The 22,445-nt window shown below is 45.3% G+C and overlaps 1 protein-coding gene across 1 annotated transcript in view; it reads right to left on the reverse strand.

The window, feature by feature from the left end:
* Positions 1 to 22,445, reverse strand: part of LOC127060974 (Friend virus susceptibility protein 1-like) — a 1,102,452-nt gene that overhangs the window by 214,671 nt on the left and 865,336 nt on the right. The gene's annotated exons all lie outside the window — the stretch shown is intronic.

The raw sequence follows: 22,445 nt of genomic DNA on the forward strand, positions 1-22,445 counted from the left end.
ACGTGCCAGTCTCTCATCTTCTATTGAATATTTTGGTTTTGGAGGCAAATTGAATTGGGATATATTGAGCTTTGAAGGTATCAATGCCATTGTTGTTTGCACCTCTCGAGCAACCTGTCGGGCTGCCCAGTCTGCTTTTCGATTTCCTTCACAGATTTTGGAGTTTCCTGATTGGTGTTCTTTACAGTGTATAAGTGCCACTTGCTCAGGTTTTTGTACTGCTTTTATCAATTGTAGGACTGCATCTTGGTGTTTAATGTGCGTAAGTCGAGAAGGCAATAATCCTCTTCCGCTCCACAGTGCTCCGTGTATATGCACCACTCCAAAAGCATATTTTGAGTCAGTCCATATATTTACCATTTTCCCTTCACTTAATTCTAGCGCTCTGGTTAAAGCAACCAGTTCTGCCTTCTGGGCAGATGTATTTAGTGGTAATGCTTTTGCCTCCACTACTGTACTGTCTGTTGTTACCGCATATCCAGCGTATCTGGTTCCGTTTTCCACGAAGCTGCTCCCATCTGTAAATAGCTCCCACTCCGGCTGCTCTAGCGGGATGTCTTTCAAGTCTTCTCTTGCTGAATAGGTGTACTCTATTACCTCTACACAGTCGTGCTCTAATGGGCCTTCTTCAGTTGCGGTACCTAGGAACAAAGCTGGATTCAAAAGGTTAGTTGTTTTTAATGTGACCTCATTCTGCTCAGTCAGGATTACCTGGAATTTTATCATCCTGCTTGGAGATAGCCAATGGCCCCCCTTCTGTTCTAAGACAGTGGTTACCATGTGTGGTACATAGACATCTATGTGTCTTCCCATAGTAAGCTTCCTGGCTTCTTGTATCAGCATCACAGTGGCTGCGATCACCCGGCACTTATGTTGTCAGGTTGTTTGGAAAAGTAGCCCACCGGCCTTTTCCAGCTTCCCAGACTTTGGGTCAGTACTCCTAGTGCTAGGCGTAGCCTTTCATGTACAAACAGCTGAAAATCTTTAGACAGATCAGGTAACCCTAATGCTGGAGCAGTTGTCTGTGCCTTTTTAGTTTTAGGAAGGCTTCTTTCTGTGGCTTGCCCCAGGTGAATGGCTGCGTCTTCTGATCTTCGTTCAGGGGTTTTGCAATCACTCCATAGTCCATGATCCACAAGCGACACCATCCTGCCATCCCGAGGAAGACTCGCAGCTCATGTAAGTTCTGGGGCTCTGGAATAGCACAAATAGCTTGGATACCTTGGTTAGTACCTAGTTTTCGTTGCCCTTGTGAAATTTCACATCCCAGGTAGATCACAGTCTGTTGGGCAATTTGTGCCTTTCCTCTGGATACTTTGTAACCTCCCATTCCCAGTGAATTTAAAATCTCAATGGTTATTTTTGTACAGGTTGCTTTTTCTTCTGTAACTATTATTATATCATTAACATACTGCAACAATAGGTATTGGTCTCTTGGTACTTGCCCATTTTCGGTCCAAATCTCCAGTTCCTTTGCCAGTTGGTTTCTGAATAAGGCAGGCGAGTTCTTGTCTCTTGTGGAAGTCGTGTCCAGATGAGCTGGGTCTTTCTTCCGTTCCCTGGGTTTTCCCACTCAAAGGCCAAACAGTTTCCTACTTTCTTTGTCAAGGGGGATGAAGAAAAAGGCATCTTTAAATCAATTACAGTAAACCATTTACATATCTCCTTTACAGATGTCAGCAATGTGTAGGGATTTGTTACCACTGGATAAATGTTCTTTTTTATTTTTGTTGCTCTCAAATCTTGCACTAATCTTTATTCACTATTTGGTTCCTTTACTGGAAATATTATGTCCTAACCTGTTTTACAGGTTGTATGTCTAGTCAGCTGCTGTATTCTCCCAACACCATCACCTTGGTAACATTTTCCTGCTGGAACTGATTGCCCTTGTGAAACCTTTCTGGGCACTCTTGTTTCCAATGCCCCTCCCACTTGCAATACGCACATTGATTTAGGCTTAACCCTTGCATAATTGGTCCTCTACCACGACTTCTTCTGCCACATCCCCTGAAATTTGGGTTCCCTTTTCCTTGTATTACTGCCAGAAGATTTTGCTGCTGCCTTTTACTAGCTTCTCTTTTGTGATTATTATATACTTTCCAGGCTACCTTCAGGATTCTGAGTTTTCATAACTATTTTTACTACCTGTGCCACCTTATCAGGATTTTCTCTATAAGTTCCAGCTGACTGTTTCTAAATAATTAAATCTGCAGGAGAAAAAGGCACTTTTACAAACACTGGCCCTTCCACTCCTACACCTTGTCGCAAGGGAGCAATCATAGTCCGTTTTTGTCTGCCTATGTCTTTTCTTTCCACAACCGGGGCAAGCTTTGACCAGCTTCGGGTTATGTGGGCTACTGGGGTCGCTGATTCATTACTATTACTATCTTTTTCACTTGCATCCCTCCCCCTCCTTTCTATTACAATTAGGTTTTGCCCAGCTTGCGAGGAAGAGGAATCAAGTGTTGATGGGAGAGGAGGACAAAGAGAGGAAGGTGTACTAGATGAGACAGGTTCAGGATCAGGTGAGGTAGGGGCAGGCAGTGGGACAGGAACAGATGAAGCAGGTGGGATAGGGTTAGGTTCTCTTAGTCTTATTGGAGCTACCTGTAAATCAATATCTATATAATTTTCCCTACTCAGACTTTCTTTCAACGCCAAATATTCTAGACAACGTTTCTTGCAAACCCCACACTTAATACTTGCAGATGCTCTAACCACCATTAATCTACATTCATCCCACCATTCTGGCTTTCCCCATAAATGGAAAACCAAATCAACATACGGAACCTTAGAACCTTATCCATTTTTTTTTTCTTGTTTTTTTCTTTTTCTTTTTTTCTTCTTTTTTTTTTTCACTTTTTCCTTCTTGCTTACAAAACGACATTAACTGCGAAATGGTGTTATATTGCAAAGTGCCGTATTTTGGCCATTTTTCGCCATTCTCCAAGACATATTCTGGCCACCATGTATTACAATAATCAATCAACTTAGCTTTACGTAATTCTTCCCCAAAATTACCCTGTTTCCAATGTGCTAATAAGCACCCCAAAGGAGAAGTTTGCAGAATAGAGGCATTGCTGCCCAAAATCCCTTTGAGCTTCTCCAACCAAAAATACCACAAATGCCGAACCTGCAACGCTTTCACAATTGTCTTAAGGACTGCGCCTAGGCAATACCACAAGGAATTCCTTAGTCCAACCAAGCGTAGCTTTCACTGCGACTTATTGGCAGGCACCCAAACCAAAATAAAAGCACTTTACCTCTCTCCCAGGGACGTTGTGAGCGGCAGAGGCAGTCGCGGCCGATGGGCTCCCCGAGAATCCCTTGGTGCCCGCTGGAGAGTGATCGAGTCGCGAACTCACTCAGCAGCACTCACAGGGTCCCATCTGGGTCGCCAAAAGGTTAGCGTTCAGGAACACATAATCATGGAAAATTATTATAAGCAGGTGCTTTAATTGAAGAGCTCTGGGTGTCAGGGGTACAAACCCAAACCTGACTCTGACATGGGTTCGGGGTGAACATACTTTTATATTCTACCGTTATATAACTTTCATGTTAATTATTAAACTTATATTGTTCTATTGTAATCATAGATTTCAGCCAAGCATAGCCTCCTTAGATTAGGAACATACAGTTTCTCATGGTTCTTCTTATGATTATACAATAATTATTTTTAATTACTAAACAATCATGACATCTAACAATTATATCATTTATCATACTACTTACATAGGTGCAACGCAAAGCTTAAAATTTCAGAGTCTATTTTGATATTTTTTCCAGGGCCCCACTATCATTCTCATATTGGGAAAAGAGACGCTGTGAGGTCATTTGATGGGCAGCTGGGGAACAACATTGGGAATTTTTAGGGGTCCCTGGTGACAGCATCTAGGAATGTCATTGAGAGTCTTCTTTTTCTCAGCTTTCTTTAGAAACAGTTGCCAAAGAGTGTAATTCTCCAATGTGTATTTTTGAACGTGTGAAGCCACAAACAGCATCTCCCCAAATTAGCCATATCTGATCTTTGCTGCTCAGTAAAAGTATCCACGTGGGATTTTAATATGTTGCCCCCATATGATTACATCAGGAACGGGGAAAATAACCTTCTCGAACTGAATATGTTGGACTGTCATGGTTTGACACTGGCCAAATGCCAGGCACCCACAAGAGTTCCTCGCTCATCCTCCCCTGCCACAGCTGGGTAGGGGAGAGGAAAAAAAATTTACAAAGGGTTCATGCGATAAGGACTGGGAGAAGCACTTCAAGGGCAAAACCAGGCTCAACTTAAGGTTGCAAAGTGAATTTATTGCTAACAGAATCAGAGAAGGATAATGAGAAGCAAAATAAGCCCTTGAAACCCCTTTTTCCCCCAGCCCCTCCCTCCTTCCCACTGACAGTGCAGGGAGACAGAGCATGGGGGTTTTTGGGTCAGTTCATCACTAAGATTTTCTTCCACTGCTCTGGGAGAGGAGTTGTTCCCCTGTGAGACCATGGGGTCCCTCCCACGGGACACAGTTCTCTGTGAACTTTTCCAGCATGGGTCCACTCTTATGAGCAGCAGCCCTCCCAAAACTGTTGCAACGTGAATTCCCTCCACAGGCAAACAGTTATCCCAAAACTGCTGTGAAGTGGGTCTCTCTTTCCATGGGGTGCAGTCCTCCAAGGACAGGCTGCTCCAGCCTGGAAGCAGGGGCCCTCTCTCCCCACCAGGTCTTCCACTCAATCACGGCCTCCTCCAGGCATCTACCTGCTCCAGCGTAAGCACCTCCCCCTACAGGCTGTGGGTGGATCTCTGCATTCCCTGTGGATCCCCATGGGCTGCTGGGAGACAACCTGCTTCACCATGGTCTTCACCACGGCCTGCAGAGGAATCTCAGCTCCGGTGCCTGGAATACCTCCTCCACCTCCTTCTTCACTGACCTTGGTGTCTCCATGTTGTTTCCCTCACATGTTCTCACCCCCTCCTCTTCTCTGAAAAAATGAAAAACTGTGTGACTTTGTTTTGGTTTTCTTCTTAAATATGTTATCACAAAGGCGTTACCAACCTCTCTTATTGGCTCAGTTTTGGCCTGCAGCATGTCTATCTTCAGAGCCATCAGAGATTGGCTCTGCTGGACATGGTGGAAGCTTCCAGCAACTTCTCACAGGAGCTACCTCTGTGCGCCACCCACTACCAAAAAACAGGCCGTGCAAAACCAGTGCAGGGACTTAACCTCGGGCTGGTGGGAAGACGAGTGGCTGAAGTATCTGCAGAGGAGCAATGCTCTGCACCACTGCCGTGCCAGTCCCTTTTGGATGCAGACGAGGTTTGCCAACTCCCTGCCAGACACCCCAGCATCTAATTCACCTAATTTCTGGTGAAATTATTTCCAAACTTAAGATTTATGCTACCCAGAAAGTCACTTGCTTGATTTCCCCATGAGGTATTTCACCCTTGTTTGGAGAAGTTTCATGTATACGGAGGTGAAACAAAAATGGGGGAAAAACGGAAAAGTAAGTAATTTGCTTGGTTCGCTTCTTCCCCACAAAGAGATTAATAATTATCTATTCTTGGCATGATTGATGGCTTTGAAAGAAAACTTATCAGATTAACTTATTATTTATTTTCATGTTTATTTTTGTAACATCCCTCACTTGGAAGTCTCTCAAAATCTTAAATACTTTTTTAAAATATTTATTTCCCCAATTGGTATTTTATGGCTTTACATCAATTTTGCTCTTTTTGGTGTTAGCTATTAGCCAGACCCAGTTATATTTACAGTATTTTTTCAGGAGAAACGATACTAAAGGTTGCAAAGTTCACTGTCAGTAGCCAAGGGAGCTTCAGTGTCCTGCAGAAGATGGTGTTAACAATAGCAATTATTTTTTCTTTTAATTTATTTATTTGCATTTGAAAAAAAGAGCATTTTTAATTTAATCATATTTGTTAAACTAAGTGCTTTAAATTTACTTTTTTTAAAAAAAGGAAAAAGGTGTTGTGGAGAATAAAGACTATCTGGTCTATCACTTCTGCTGGTCTGGAAGAGACCCTCCTTTTGTTTAGGATGGAAGAAAAAGAAAATGTGGGGGGGGGGGGGGGAATATCCTTAATGGTGTCTGCTTGGAAATGCTGTGTGGGGATGGATCAGCCTGTGCTCCTGGTGCTGGGTCACATCCTGTTGCAGCTTCAATTGGAGTTAGTCTTTCTCCCTATCACTTCTCACAGAGGTGAGGATGAAGCCCATGGGTGCAGTGCAAAGGGCTTAGAAGTCCATGGGTGATGGATTGGGCACTCTCCTGGTTCTTTTACCCCATTCAACCTTTAAAAAAAATCCAAAAAAAGCCGTTTTTTTAAGTCTTCCCTGGAAAACCTTTCTCTAGCCCAAGCCAATTAATTTTTGGTTAATTGATATGTGTGCATTGGCCTGAGAAGCCACACAGGTCACGGGAAGTGAGTGGTTTGTGCTGGTCTGTCATTGGGCTCCAGCTGGAAAACTGGAGGTGAAATGCTTTCTGCTTTTGAAGAAGTGTTTGAGGCCAGGTTGGATGGGGTTTTGAGCAACCTGATCTAGTGGAAGGTGACCCTGCCCATGGCAGGGGTTCGAAACTAGATGGTCCTTAAGGTCCTTTCCAACCCAAACCATTCTATGGTTCTACAGTTCTATGATGTGACCATGTACATGTGCTCAGAGCTCACTGCAATAGAGGTGGAAGAAGTTTGGGCCATGGCAGAGGGAACTCTACTGCTGGCTGGGGGCTTGGCTAATTGCTGTAAAGCCTTGAATAAATAGGTGAGACATTAAAATGAGGTGCAGGCATGACATGACCTACCAGGCAGTGTTACTCACAACATGGGGCATCACCCGATCCATCCTTCTGCCACAAAGCAGGACCAACGACACCAGCACGCTTCCTGGGGAAGTTTGTCCAACCTGCTCATAAAACCTCTGCTGATGGAGGCCAGATTGCCCATTTGCTACACAAAATGTCTTGTGATGAACAATGGGGTCATTCCTGGATGTTTGCATAAAATAGAAATATATAACCCCCCTGTTTAGTCCTTCAAACAATCACCAGGCATTGCTTTATGTTGGAACCCTGGATGATGAGAATTTTAGACTTTCTGTGCTGATGGGCACTGACCCCCAGGAGAGCACTGCATTTGACCTGAGGCTGTGGAACAAGCTTCCAAAATTGATTGATAGCACTGGGAATACAGGTGTGTAGTTGGTTAGAAGTGTGTAATATCACAGGGTGGAAAACATAGATTTGAGATTTTAGTATATGGTGATCTATGGGAGCCAAGATGGAGAATTTGGGGTGTGGGTTAGATGTCATTTTTGAACCTTCTTCTTCCTTCTTTATTATTCTGGGTAGTTTTCTCTAATTGGGTGAAAGATGTCAGCATTGCAGGTTTTGGGTGATCATAATTGGGTTGGAAGCATAAATAATATAGATGTCAACTGTTTATTGGATAATTGGAACTTAAATAGCCTTGAAGAGACACCATTTTAGCTCACTTTTTTGACTTGTTAGAGAGAGCTCACATCTCGTGAGTTTGTAACAGATAAGGAAAATAAACTTCAGAGTGAGACTTCAAAAACAATGTATCCTGAGTTTTATTCACCCTGACCTTGGAGCAAGAAAGAACCTGGCATTCCAACAGCTTTGGATTATTTTGCTGATAGCATGGGGAAAAACAATAAACTGGTTCATGCCATCTGCCACTGAAAAGATGACCTGGTAGAAACTGGTTTTGTTGTGTTGCTTCTCTTGGGAAGTACTCCTGGGTCCTTCCCATTATTTCTGTTGCTGCATCAACTGGGTGGGAGAAAGCTTTGCAGCAAATGAGACAAATCACTGCTGGTAAATGAGGGTTAAAACCATCCAAATCTCTCCTCCAAAGCCACCCTCCTCAAGGATCCATCTTTAAATGTCCCCATCAACTTCAGCCAGGCCCTACTGCTCCAGGATGAACTGCAGTTGGAGTTTGGCTTGTTCCACCAAATCAAGGTTGTGAGCATCTGGATAAGCTTCAGAAAGAGCTTGTCAGCACTGGAGTATGGCTGGGATCAGCAAAGTCAAGAGTGAAGACAGTCCCTGGGCCTCTGGGACCACCAAGATATATTAAATGAGAAAATAACCTGCAATAAAACAAGATTTTGGAGCAGATGGATGGGCTGAAGCTTTCAAGATGTAGGAATATTTCTGTAAATTCCTTTTTCACTGCCAAAAACCCAGACAGAAGCGAATAAAGAAACCCCATGGATCAGAGAAAGTTTGCTTCCCTTTCCTAAAACAAGTCAAATCCACAAATAGCCAGGATGTGGGATGTTCTCCTCTTCCAGCAGCTCCATTTCTAATAATGAATAATAAGCAGGGGTTTTAAATACTCATGCTGGTGGCAAAATGGGTAGCAAAGATAAATCCTAAGTGGCAAAGGATGTTCACGCTTAAGTAACAGCATTGCTACAATGTTTGCAAGATGAACTGTAGCTTAAATTATTATTTATTGGGGTGCAACAAGAAAAACAATGGTATTAAAACAATAATGAGCATTACAAGTCTGTATGGACTCTTACTTTTGGAGCCTATATTGTCATCAGTAATTATAAAGCCAAATACTTTAGTGGATACATAAATGTGACTATTGAGCCTAGCTTTAAGTCTATACCACTCCTAAGGACTTTTCTGAATTCCTAGAGAAAAATTTCTGCAAAAAGTATTACATCCTTGGGCTAAAATGTAATGATTTAAACATTTCTAGGGATGCAAACACTGCCTGTAACTCTTGGGGAGATACTCTGGTTATCTTCACAGGGCCTCAAGGATGGATGGTCCCAGGGCAGGACACTGAAATGGAATTTTTGTAGGGAGGTTTGTCTTTGCCCTTTGCCAAGTCATCACTCCCCTCAGAGCTGCAGCTTTCCAGGGGGATTAGTAGTGTTGCAGAGGACAAAGCCTTGGTGGATGGGTTGCTAAGCTGATGCCTTATCCCATGCCAAATCAAAGCTGGCTAACCATTTCCCACCAGTCATAGCCATGCCACAGAGTTAATGGTAAAAAATGCAAAATCCCTCTCAAGAGAAATGCTGAGATTTCAAAATTCCTTCTGTCTTAAATCATCTGAGTTTTTTACCAATACATTTTGTTTCAATGCATGTTATGTTGCTGTAATAATAACATTTAACAAAATGTTTGGACTTTATTACCTCAGACTTTTTCAATAACTTCCCATAGAGCTTTGCCGTCAAAAGTTTCCACTTTAAGAAAGTGATGCCAGGAGGTGGCAAAGGTCTGATGGGAGCAATCACCTCCAATGTGCATTGTGTGGACCTGGGCTTGCTCTATGCCTCTTCTCCCAGCCCTGATGGAGGGAAATGCACTGTGTTTATATTCCCCACACGTCATTTTTGAGGCCCAAATACATTACATGAACATGTGGCCTCACAGCCAAGACAGGGAGGGAGCTGCACAGACCACACCGGTGCTGCTGGTGATCTTGCAGCTGTCATTGGTGATGGAGCTGTGAAACAAGGTCCTGGAGCAGATCAGTGTCTTGCAACTGGTGGGGATGTGGTGAATACAGCTGGCTAAGGAACTGGGCTGCAGTGAGTGCAGGTGTATGAGGTGGAAAAAGTGGTTCATAAGAGTCCCCGGTGTCTAGAAGCTTTGCAAAGTCCAAGACAGTGGTTATGGAGAGCATTTCCACACTTCCACAGGCAGCACTGAGCCTGGGTTTTATCTGGGGGATGCTCACAGGGGTACTGGTTGGATCCAAGAGACAAATCTCATCAGTTTTTGCATCTTGCATCTACCAGGGAGGCATTTCTTCTGGTTATTGTCCTATTTGTGGATATGGAGAACAAGCAACTGTCTTACCTTTAAAAATAATAATAGTGAATTCTTCAGTATCTTGGGCTTTCTTGGCACACATAGTCTCATGCTCCAACATCAGATATGCAAGCCCCTGTGCAGGAGCTGGAGCCAGAGTGCTGTGTACAGGTGGGTCATGAGCAGCATCAGCCTGACATTCTGTGGTCAGGCATCAGCTGAGCTATGGTTTCCCCAGATCCTGTGTGTCAACCACAACCAAATTATCTGTCATTGGCACTTTCTTGTCCATGAGATAAAGCCTGAAAGAAATCCTTGTCAGCATTTATTACTCCCTGCCTTGATCATACAGTCATGGAATCCCAAAATGGTTTGGGTTGGAAGGGACCTTCAAAATCATCTAGTTCCAGTTCCCCTGCCATAGGCAGGGACAACTTCCACAAGACCAGGTTGCTTAAAGTCCCATTCAACTTGGCCTTGAACACTTCCAGAGAAGAGCACCCTTCAAGATCAGAGATCAACTTTGAAATAATATTTTTTTATAATTTTAAATGTTGAGCTCCAAAAGAACTCAAATTCACCTTTCAAAGCAAGTCTGGAAGAAGCCAGATTGGATAAATCAGCAGCTACAGAGCATGAGAGGAAATAGTGCACCAGGAGATGGATTACCAAAAATCTGCTGGTAATTACACATCTGAGGGCAAACACTGTAAAATATTTCTATGGGGAGAGAAAGATGACAAAGGCTGTGAAATCCAATTGGTGGATTGCTTTACAGCTGAGGTAACTTTGATCCTTAGAGCTGGATTTTAGAACTTGTATAAGAGACCAACCCCTGGTTCACAGGTCTGCTCTGCTCTTCCTTTAAAGCACCAAAAATTCAGCATATTTGTTAGAGAACAAGGTTTTGTGCTGCTTTCCTAAAGATAAATGCAGTCTTCTTTTTTCAGAGCAATGAAACATTTGGGAGAGGGATGGTGTTGCATGTGGAGACTGCAAGTGGTTTTTACAATCATTGCATGGACACTGTATATGTTCTTTATATAAAATTGCATTTCTGTTGCTTTTCTGAGCACTTAAAAGTGGTGCTGCAGGGGCTCACCACTTTCCCAGAGGGCTAAGCCCAAATAACCTGGCTCTAGTGCTTGGGTTCTCTTTTTCAGCACAATTTACCCATTTGTTCCCCATTTGCTTTCTGTCCTGTAACTTATATTTCTGTTTGGTGCCTCTGTGTTTGCAGGTAGGGCTCCTTCTCCTCTCCATCGCTATGCTGTCACATTTGGCCACCTTGGCTCCCTTTCCAGACCTGAGGATGTCGCCCCCTTGAGGATGATGAGTTCTCCTTGTGCCAGTCTCCATCTGCACTCACCTTTTTGGGTGATCCTTGATCCCTGCATTTCCCATTTAGATCCCCAGAATCTTGCACAAGGGTTTTCTCTCTTTTGAACACTTTCTGCAAACACTTTATCTGGAGTGTTTTGTATCTCAAAATCCCACCAGGAATTGTCACCACCCATGTACATTGATGTCACCCATGGAAATGCTGTGAGGAATATGTAGGGACCCTCATCTCCCCCTGCTCCTCTTGCCCCTCTGTGTACAACCCATTTGTCCTAGGGTGACTGTTATCCCCATTTGTGTGTATGTAATTTATGCTGGATATTATGTTCTGTGCCTTTAAGACTGGCAGAGTGAAGGTTTTGTTTTGGGCCTCCTATCAGCTACTCGGCGGGACATACAGATAGCACCAGAGCATGTTGCGGCTTCTCTGCTTTTTGCCCTGCTTTTTGCTCTCGCTCTGGCTCTTGCTTCGCTTCTGCTCTGCTTGCTCTTGCTTCTTTCCCCCCTTCTCATTAGTTACTTTAGCTAAACAGTCCAAATTCCTTTCTGGACTGTTCCCCCCACCCCGTTGGACCTGCTGACTGCTCCGGACTGGGATTCAGAACACCGAGAGAGAGAGGTTACACCTTGTGACTGCAGCAGCTGCCTCAGCACCGGAGGGACTGATAACAGCCAACCCACAGAAGAGACTTTTATGAATTTGTCATCTTTCTCAGAGCAGTGGAAGAGTGGTGTCATCCGGTATTGTTCAATGTGTGTGCTGGGGGGTGCTGTGATTGTCAAATAAACAGGTTCTTTCCACCTCTCTCCGAGGAATTCTTCCCGAACCGGTTGGGGGAGGGGGCCGTGTGGGTTTGCTTTTGGAGAAGCCCTTTTTGGGGATTCTCTCCCAAATTTGCCCTAAACCGGGACACCATTGCTTCCCAATTCCTCCCCTAATTACCCTCTCTTCTACTTCACCTAATCACTCCCATAGGGCTGGATCAATGCACCATTCCTAAAGGATGCAATGGGAAAAAAAAAAACAGAGGAGCCCTGAGCAAAGGCAGATCCAACAGCAGTTGTCCTGTAGAGACCTGGCTAAGCATAGGGTAGCTCTAGCTGGATACAAATGGGGACAACCAGCCCCACAGGATGGTGATATACCATGGTCACCTCCAGATGCTCCCATGGAGTATCTGGGGCACGTGGCCTCATACTGGCTGTCCCACCTGGAGGTGGCAGCTGGTGGGCAAGGTGTTTATGGAAAGATGTCTGTTGGTAAAATAAGAGTAAAATGAGAAGCTATATTCACATCCTGACAGAAGTTAAAATGGTATGGAAATTATAGGGTAACATACAGCTGCTACTCCCTGGATAGAATGTGGTTGGCATGCTCCATGATGATTCCCCATAACAAAAGTAAGTACCTGCTAAGGAGGATGGAACAGGGGTGGAACCGAGTGGAGACACCACAGCTAGGCTCTGTTGGAATCCTTGCACGGAGGGGAACTCAATGATACTTTGCAGCTGAGAAACTACATAGCACCTGTCAACCAAGGGAGAGATGTCCTGCTGCTGAGCCAGGAACTGTAGCCAAATTGCTCTCCTTGGATGAACTTGGTTCATTATAGTCTAATGTCCTGGCGTGACTGTATGGTCTGGTATCCCATTGTATGGGTTTTTTTCTGTCCAGAAATGGGTCCTGTAGTTTTAAGCTGGGCCCAGAGAGACAGAGAGAGAGAGTGAAGTGGGGGAGAAGTGGTGGCATGCAGCCGAAGCTTCACTCCCTCCCCCGGAATTCCCTTCTCATGAACTCATGGACAGCGGGAGAGAGCTTTCCTTTACTTTTAGTTAGTTTTTTTCTAGTTAGATGAGGCAGAGAAGTTTCCTGGACTGTGGCTTCTTTTTCTTGGAACTGTTCAGCTCTGCTCCGGACCAAAAACCCAGAAAAACACCAGGAGCTCACACCTGTGGCCCACTGGGGCCTGGGACACTGCATTCCAGCCCCAGAGGTACTGAAAGAGACTGAGCAAGCTGAGACACACCCACAAAAAGACTCTCTGAATTACAGAAGGACTCTGAATTTGCCATCTCTTCAGAGCAATGAGAGGTTTCATTGTTTATTATTATTCATTTTTTCATGTTTGTGAGTCCTTTGCTTGTGAAGTAAACAGTTTTCTTCCACTTTTCTCCAAGGAGAATATCTCCCAAACCGGTTGGGGGAGGAGCTGCTGGAATCTGCTTTTTAAGAGGAGACCCCTTTGGGAAGTTTCCTCCGCAACTTTGTCTCAAACCGGGACACCTAATAATAATATTAACACACACTTCCATCCCAAAGTTACCGGCCTCCAAGTTACAACCACACCTCACTAGGCATGCATTCTACATTTTTTGGACTTAATCTTCAAAAGCAAAATGTGAGAATTTTACACCAATCAGTAACAAAAGTATGTATGACAAAAGTCACTTAAGCTCCACCTAAACACAAAAAAATAGTATAAAAGTAAGTCTAGAATGGAGGAAAGTTAGGGAAGACCCCATCCTACCTGCTGGGATCCGTTGGCGGGCTGAACCTGTCTTCTGCCCCATAGGGATGCCTGCTGGGTAAGAACCATACTCAGTGCGCTGAATACTTTTACTGGGCATAAGAGTTGACTGTGTATTACTTTGAATACATTTTTGCAATCAGATACTATCACCATCAATCCTCAAACCTTAACCTGTCAAAATTTTATATTAATAAATAAAGAGGGTTATTCAGTGAACTGTTAGCATGAGTCCTTCACAGGCACTGGCAGTCACTGGTAGTGGGTTGCATACTCAAAGGGGAAGACCTGCTGAGGGGTCTCCCTTATGCTGTTAGTATGTGTCTCTGAATAAGTCAGTTGAGTCACCCTCCAATCCAGCAGGACTGCTCAGTGAAGGGTCCCTTATAACAGGATGCTGACAGACTGCTTGGGCACAAGGGTCTCAGCTTTCCTGGGGTGCTAACAGACAAATCAAACACTGAGTGGTGCTAGCCAGTAAAGTCTCTAGGTAGCTCTTTCAGAACACCAGCAGCCACGCCAAGGTGTATGGAACAACTCCAGGATGAATTCACCAGGAGCTGAACTTCAGAGCTGTGGCTCTACAGTGGGACTAACTTTACCAGCATCAGGGAGAAAAGTAAAAGAGTTGAAGGATGCTCTCCACCTGATCTCCCAATAGTCCTTTAATCCAGATTTGGAAGCAAAAGAGGGCCAGGCCAGCCCTCCAGGGGTTTATAAACAGGCCAAAACCAGTGGGCGGGTACAAAGACACAGCCAATGGGATAACCTTAAGGGAGGAGTAAGGGGAGTGGTTTACAGAGCCAGTTCCAATGGGAGTAAAGGGGAGAAGAAAGGGGAGTGGTTTACATCAGGGGTGGATACAACTTAGGGAGAAACCAACTTGGAACATAGGGAGGGATTTGGAAGCAACCATTATCAGACAACCCGAATTACAAAACTGAAAGTTGGAGTAACATAAACTCTAACTGCAACATCTCCCCCTATCTTTTTCAAAAAGAGGAAGGAACGGGGTTACACTCTGATTTTGGGCATAACTTGTACCACCATTGAGGTGGGAGGCTGGCATCAGGAGAATCCTTAGTATCGGGGATATTGGCATTGGGGTTTTCAGAGTCAGGAGCATCAGGGGTCTCGCTAACATTAATTTCAGGAGGGAAAAAGGTGAGGTGTACAGCAGTGGAAAAGCAACATCTTGTTAAAATAGCAAAGGAAATTACTATAAGGAAAACAATTACAATAAATCAAACAGTGGATTTAACAATGGAAGACAGCCACCCAGTCAACCCCCACCCTGAGAAGATGTTCCCCAGACAGTCCTCTGATTCTTTTTTGATGTCAGTTATTAGTTCTTGCATTTTTCGCAGGGATGTGTGGACATCCAGTGCTTTTGATGTTAGGTTGAGGCAGCAGAGACCTTCGAACTCTTGACATTCATGTCTGTGCAGCAGCAGCAGGAAGTCAATAGCTGCCCGATTTTGTACAGTAGCTTTCCTAGTGATTTCTTCATCTGCTAGGAGGTCACTGATTGCGGTTGTTGTTAAATTGGTTTGTTTCACTACCCAACACTCAAGGTGGCCCAATTCACCTAGTGCTTTAGCAGCTGCAACCCATGGTAAAAATAGAGAGACTGCAGCTCTTTTTAGCTTAGACCAATGAATAATTTCCGATTCACAGTGTTCATCTAAATTATCAATGCTTCCCTTTTAGATTCTCAAATTGTTTTTCTGTTGCCAATCCATAATTTGGGTTTGGTTGAGTGTGAACAGTGACAACCGTCCAAATGTGCACAGATCTCCGAGCAGACGAGAGGGGATACCTGCCCAAGCTCTATCCCCACAAATGAGGAAAGTACCTTTTTCTAGTCTCTTTGGTCAGTGGTCCTCTGTGGATGCCATCTTAACATGCTCAATCTTATGGCACTACCTGTTGGCCTGGTAATCTTTTTTATACTGGAGGACATTGGTGTACTTTTCCATGTGGTGCCTTGGTTCGTAGACAAACTGAATGTAATTGGCTGCACTCAAAGACCCTAAAATTTCAAGTTCTTTTGGTTCACTGTTCATGTTGAGCAGCTTGCCTACCCATTCTCGCCACAGCACAAGGGGGTTGTAAATGGGAAATTTGTGTTCATAGGTCATGCTTGGTGTTTGGTAAACTATGTGGGTGCTTTGTTTGCTATTTATGTGGGGTTTTTTTGTTTTTTCAGGATTTCAGTGTACTCCTCGGGTTTAAACGGGACCCCCACTAGGCAGGTTGACATAGGATTTTCTGCTGTTGCTGTAGATAAACAGATATGGTCTTGCTTAAGTGCCTCTGCCAGGGTAACCCAGACGTTTTTCCTGGGTTGTGAGACGATCCATGCATAAGACTGGTTTAGAGAGAACAGGATGAAACAAATTCCAATGAGGGCTGGCCTGGGGAACATGGCTTCCTCCTAAAATAATAAAAAGTTTAACAAAGGTTATTTAGCACTTCATAATCATCAATGAACATATTAAGTAATGGAAATTTGGGGTAGAAGGGGGAATTTGGGTGTCCTTTTCCACCCAACAGACTTTCCCTCTTTTTAGCTGCTATGGCAACATCTTTTTTAGCATCAGGAGGCCTGTTAGGGTGTTTAGTGACATAGGGTTTCACCCATTTTTGTGGGATCCACTGCAGGCCTAGAGGCCTAGACACGCAGGTATACCCACATCCCGATGTTACCAGTTTATAGGGTCCTTCGATTTTGGATGTTTGTGGGTCCTGGATGAGGACAGGCGTATGTTCTTTGTATCTGTGACCTCCATGTGGCGCAAAGTGTCTTACCACTAGGGGATTTGGGTTCTCAAAAGAACAGTTTAAGAAGTTAATAGTGAAGAGAGCTTTGCAAAGTTTCTCCTGAGGTGTTTGCTTCTTGGTGCCCTCCTGTTGATGTTCTAGAACTTCTTTGAGCAACGGGTGTGCTCACTCAACCACACCTTGACCCTTGGGGGAGTGAGGGGTGCCTGTCTTATGTTCAGCTCCCCATACCTGCAGGAATTCGTTGAATCCCTTGGAAGTGTAGGCCAGGACATTGTCTGTCTTAATTGCTTTAGGGACCCCCAACACTGAGAAAGCCTGCAGCAGGTGTTTCTTTGCATGCTCAGCTTTCTCTCCTGCGTGGGCGGTGGTGTAGGTCGCCCCAGAGAAAGTGTCAATAGAGACATGCACATATTTCAGCCTGCCAAATTCAGATATATGGGTGACATCAGTCTGCCACAATTCACAAGTGCCCAGACACCTGGCATTAACCCCCTCTCCTAATGATGGAATGGTGGTTGACTGGCAGTTGGGACAGGTTGCCACAATGGCCCTGGCCTGATCTCGCTTCAGGTGGAATTGGCGGACCAGTCCTGGCACATTCTGATGGAATATCTGATGGCTCATCTTTGCTGGCTGGAAAATGTCAGGAAGCCTCGCTAGATCTACAAGGGCTGCAGCCAGGGAATCTGCTCTTTGATTTCCCTCAGCCACTGGTCCTGGAAGGGTGGTATGCGATCTCACATGCATGACATAAAATGGATGCTCTCGGTGGGAAACAGCATAAATTAATTTTGAGAGCATCTCAAAGAGAGTCTGGTTTGAGACCTCTTTCAGAATCGCATTCTCTGCTCTAGCTACTATTCCTGCTACATAAGCTGAGTTAGTAACTAAATAGAATGGCACAGAAAACCTCTCAAAAGCTCTAAGGACAGCAGCCAACTCAGCTATCTGCGGAGACCTGTAGCAGTGTGATGTCATAGTTTGTCTCCGGTATCCTGTCCTTTCCCAGGTGTCAATCACTTCCTCCTTTCCCCACTCTGACCCCTGCTGGGTGCTGTCTGTCAATCCTGGCATTCCAGATGGGCATCGAGTGATTGGCAGAGTTCAAAAGATGCCCTGCATCCCTGGGGGTCCATTGGCCCACCCAGGTGTCCCTTGCACCTGAGACCTGCCCACCCTGTACCTGGTTGGTGGGTTCCCTTCCCCTTCCCTCCCCTTCTCCCGGGGGTTATAAGAGCCAACAACCATGCGATTTGGTATTCTGTTAGTAGTTCTTATGGGATTCAGAAGCCTGCTGTCTGAATAAACTCTGGATGGAAACTCTGGCAGAATCCACTCCTTCCTTCACCTTGCCTTAAAGCATCTGCACAGAGGTAAACCAGGGCTTTTGCATGTCTGAACTTGTCTCCAGTTCCAGCTGCAACTACCAGTCAGCCAGAGGTGTCTCTGAGGTGAAACCACCACAGTGCCACCTTTCGGTCAAGCAGCAGAGGCTAGACAAGCCCCATCCGGACATATATTGGAATTTATTTCCATAGAGACCCCTCCACATATTCTACATCTGTTTCCCACCGCTGGGTTTGAGGATCCTTCCAGGTTATTAATGACCTATGGGATGCTCCAGACACATCAATGAAAACTGTCAGAGCCTTTAGAGCCCTCTGGCTCCTTTTCTCTCTAGGGATCAAATTAAACTTTTCATGAAACAATTTGTGGGCAGGAGCTTGGACAGAAATCTGTCCTACATAGTTATCCAATGCAATTTGAAGGGTTTCATTTTCTCTTAATAGTTGTTCGAATATCTACTGTCAACCTCCCCGGAGATGCTGTATCCATTAAGAGGTCAATCGGCAGATGAATGCATGCAAAATCGCACCCAGCCAGTTCCAGGATCCTTATTCGTGCTTTCTTGACCAGCTGAGCCATCAGCATTTGTGGCCTTCTTATACTCTTGGACTGATGGTGACTGAAGAAAACCCACTCTGTGATCAAGAGAGGGTCCCTCTCATCCTGGTCCCATTGGAATATTAAACTGTGTAGGTGTGGCAATTTTCCTAAAATGATAAATTTGAATGGCAGCTCTGTTTTACAACAGTGGGACTGTCTCTCTGTCAGAGCTTTCTCCACTTTCTCTAAGGCAAGCCTCACCTCTGGAGTCAGGATCCTGGACGAACTTAGTTCCTCTCCCCCTTTTAATAAATTAAAGAGGGGTGCTAGGTCTTCTGTTGTTATACGCAGCCAAGGCCTGATCCAATTTAAGGACCCGCACAGGAAGTGGAGGTCTGCTAAAGTTTTGGGATCGCTTTCAATAGCCAATTTTTGAGGAACAATGGTCCTTGCAGCAATCTGAAGCCCCAGCTACTTCCAAGGGGGCACCCTTTGAACTTTTTCCTCCTGTAATTCAAAACCTACATTTATCAAAACATTGACCACTCGGTCAAGTGCGTGTTGGAGCATATTGTCACTGGGAGCACACACAAGCACATCATCCATATAGTGTAGGATGATGGCTTCCCCTACCTTGGCATGTACAGGAGACAGTAACGAGGCGATGTACCATTGGCAGATGGTGGGAGAAGCTTTCATTCCTTGTGGCAACACTTTCCAATGGAATCGCTTTATAGGAGCGTCTCAGTTTTTGGTTGGGACCAAGAATGCAAAACGTGGGGCGCCACCTGGGTCATGAGGAATTCTGAAAAAACAATCTTTGATATCAATAACTGTTAGATTCCAATTTTGGGGAAGCATCACTGGGGAGGGCATCCCTGGTGGAAGGGGTCCAATATCGACAATGACTTCATTTATTTTTCTGAGATTGTGGAGGAGCTGCCACTTGTTTTTCCCAGCTTTCTAATAACGAAAACTGGGGAGTTCCAGGGGCTGAATGTTGGCTCAATGTTACCTTGAGCCAACTGCTCCTCCACAAGTTCATTGAGTGCCTGCAATTTTTCATTGCTGAGCAGCCACTGAGCTACCGATACTGGCTCATTAGTGGTCCAATTCAGCTTCTGGGTAAGACGCTCCACAGTAGCCACTCTTAAAAATACTGAGGGGTTTTCGGGATTTCAGTGCATACTCCCCTGTTGTGGTGTAAAGCTAAATCCTGTCCCTCAGCTGTGACTACTTCCTCCTTACCTGCCCCCTGCCCTATTCCTAATTACTGTCTGTCTGTCAAGTTCCACATTCCAGCAAGGGCATCGTGTGATTGGCAGAAGTTCAAAAGATGCTTTTCAGACCTGGAGTCATTGGCCTGTCCAGGTGTCATTGTCCCCTGAGACCCTCCCCCTCCCACCTGGTTGGTGGCTCACCTATCCTCCCTCCCACCTTCCTGTGAGCTCAAAAGGCGTTGAAGCCATGCGGTCGGGGTCTGTCGGAGCTGTACTGAGATTCGGAACTGTAATACCTTGGAATAAACTCTGGATTTAACCCTCCAGCAGAACCCGCTCTCTTTCTCTTCACCATCGCCTGGACTTTTTCCACTAGAGGTAAACTGAGTTCTGCTTTGCATGGGCCTATTCCGAGTGCCTAATAGCAACTGCCTGCGAGCCAAAGGTGTCTCTGAGGAGAAATATCCCCAGTAGTCACCTCTAGCTCAGCGCAATCAATACTCCCCATTGCGACATGAGGTCCCTTCCCCACAAGGGAACCCTGTAATCTGCAACAAATGGGCATATAGTAGCCAATTGCCAGTCTGACCCATCAAATTGTAAGACACTTTTGGATATTCTTGCCAATTGGGCACCCCCTATGCCCTGTATTTTGCCGGCTACATTTTGCATTTCCCAATGCGACGGCCATGCCCTTTTGGGGATGATCGTCACATCTGCTCCCCTGTCTAACAAGCCTTTCATCCCTATCCCATCCTGGCCTTGCCAAATATGGCGGGGAATCATAGGCTTGTCCTCACCCACCACTTCTGCCCAGTAGACTTCTGGTGCTTGATTGTCTACTGGGATCTTTGCTGGAATAGGAATAGCCTGGGCAATGACCTGGTCCCTGGCTAGGTAAAATGGTGGGTGGATACAATGTGCCAAGAGAACAAGACCACTCAGATTTGCTAAAAGCATCACCGGAACAATGTCGATCTTAGGTGGTGTGGGGTTGGTATCACCCATGACAATATACTTACCACCAGGTTCTAGAGGTATTGATGTTTCCCCCAGTGGTTTGACATCTATCAGCGTCCAGCTTCAGGACCTGAAAATCTTTTTGTCAGATGTTAGAAGTAGCAGCGGTGGCTGAGGCAGCCACACTTTACTACAACTGTTAATATCAGCTGAGTGTGTGTCACGTCCAGTGTGGGTGTCATGTCCAGTAATGTTATGTACGTTGGTTTTTATTAATCCCACTCCCCCTTGCCCCTGGGACCCTGCTCTATTTATTTTTCCATGCAAAGCAGGATTGTGCTTATCCCACTAGCTTATTGTAGTGGGTGCCCCTCCCCCATGGTTCTCTTCTGGTTCTGTCCGAGTGCGGTAGGGTGCTGGACAGGATTTGGCCATGTGCTTAATTTGCCCTCAGCGATAACAGGTTAGTGGTCCCTGTCGAAAGGGTGGTGTATCAACAGTGGCAGTGGTGGTTGCTGCAACAGTCCTGCCCAACGATTGCGCTCTACTCCAGTCAGTTGCTATGAAGTTCTTGGTGCAGACCTCAATAATCGATGTTAATGAGGATGGAGGGTCTAGCGGCATCCCTCTGATGATTTGCTGGCAGGCCTCGTTGGCGTTGGCCTTTGCCATTTCCAGGAGGATCACCAGGTGTGAGTCTGGGTCCTCCACCTGTCTTTCAACTCGTACTTTCAATCTATTAATAAAATCTATAAAAGGTTGGTTGAGCTGCTGCCTGACAGTAGCAAAGCTGACATGGGACCTATGGGAGGGAATTTGATGAAATGCCCTCTCAGCAGCTCCCTGGATTAAATCCAAAGTCGGCACAGCCAGCACATTGGCTTGTAGCCTAGGCTCAGCACATTCCCCCTCGCTGCACAGGTGGTTCATAGTAATAACATTTCCAGTTGCATCATGGGAATGATTTGGAATCTGCAAAAGATCAAAAAGAATTCCCCACAACAATCTCTTACATGCTCCCTCCCGCAGCAAGTGTTCTGCTGGAGAGACAAGGCATTCAATCAAATCCTTGAGATTGTATGACACTAAGATATCAGAGGAAAAGGTAGCTCTAAGCAAGCCTTCAAAATACTCACTCCCCCTCCCAAAATCTTTTTGTGCTTTGCAGATTTCTTTTTTACTTTCGAAGGAGAAAGGTGCCCGTTCTCTGAGGAAACTTCCCCTGTCATTACTAAAGGTCACTGGTGCAAGGAGAGGAAGAGCCTCTTGTTTTATGTTTAGGGATTTTGGATTGTAGCTTTCAGTTTTCACATTGCGGAAACCGGAAGCAGGAGCCTGGTATCTGGGGGAAGGGGCGTGGGAAAAGAAAGTAGGAAGGGGGTGGTTACCGTGGAAGATGCTGGGGGAGGAGAAGGGGGGATTAGGGGCAGGGCTAGGGGCAAAGCAGCAACATGAAGGGGTGGGGCCTTTAGGAGGATGGGCCGAGGTGGGGAAGGAGGAACCCGAGAGAGGAGAAAGGGGAGGGGTTGGGGAGGGGACGATATTGGGAAAGGCTGGAAGAAAGGGGTTCCGAGGAAGGGACACACATGCCGGAGACTTGACCACGTGGTCGCCACCATTTTGAGGCCTGACCACGTGGCCATCGCCATTTTGTGACACTAACATGTGGTCACCGCCATTTTGTTACCTGACCATGTGGTCGCCACCATTTTGAATAGGGGAAGGGAGGGGACTGGGAAAGGAGGGAAGAAAAGGATTGTGGGAAAGAGGAGCACATGTCTGGAGAGTGACCATGTGATCCTCACAATTTTGTGCTCTCCGGGGACCATTTTGAGGAGCAGAGAAAGTGTGAAACACGCCAATCACTTGTGTTAAAATTTTAGAAGTTCAATAGTAATAAAATAGT

This window comes from Serinus canaria, chromosome W (genome assembly GCF_022539315.1).
Source record: "Serinus canaria isolate serCan28SL12 chromosome W, serCan2020, whole genome shotgun sequence".
Lineage (NCBI taxonomy): Eukaryota > Metazoa > Chordata > Aves > Passeriformes > Fringillidae > Serinus > Serinus canaria.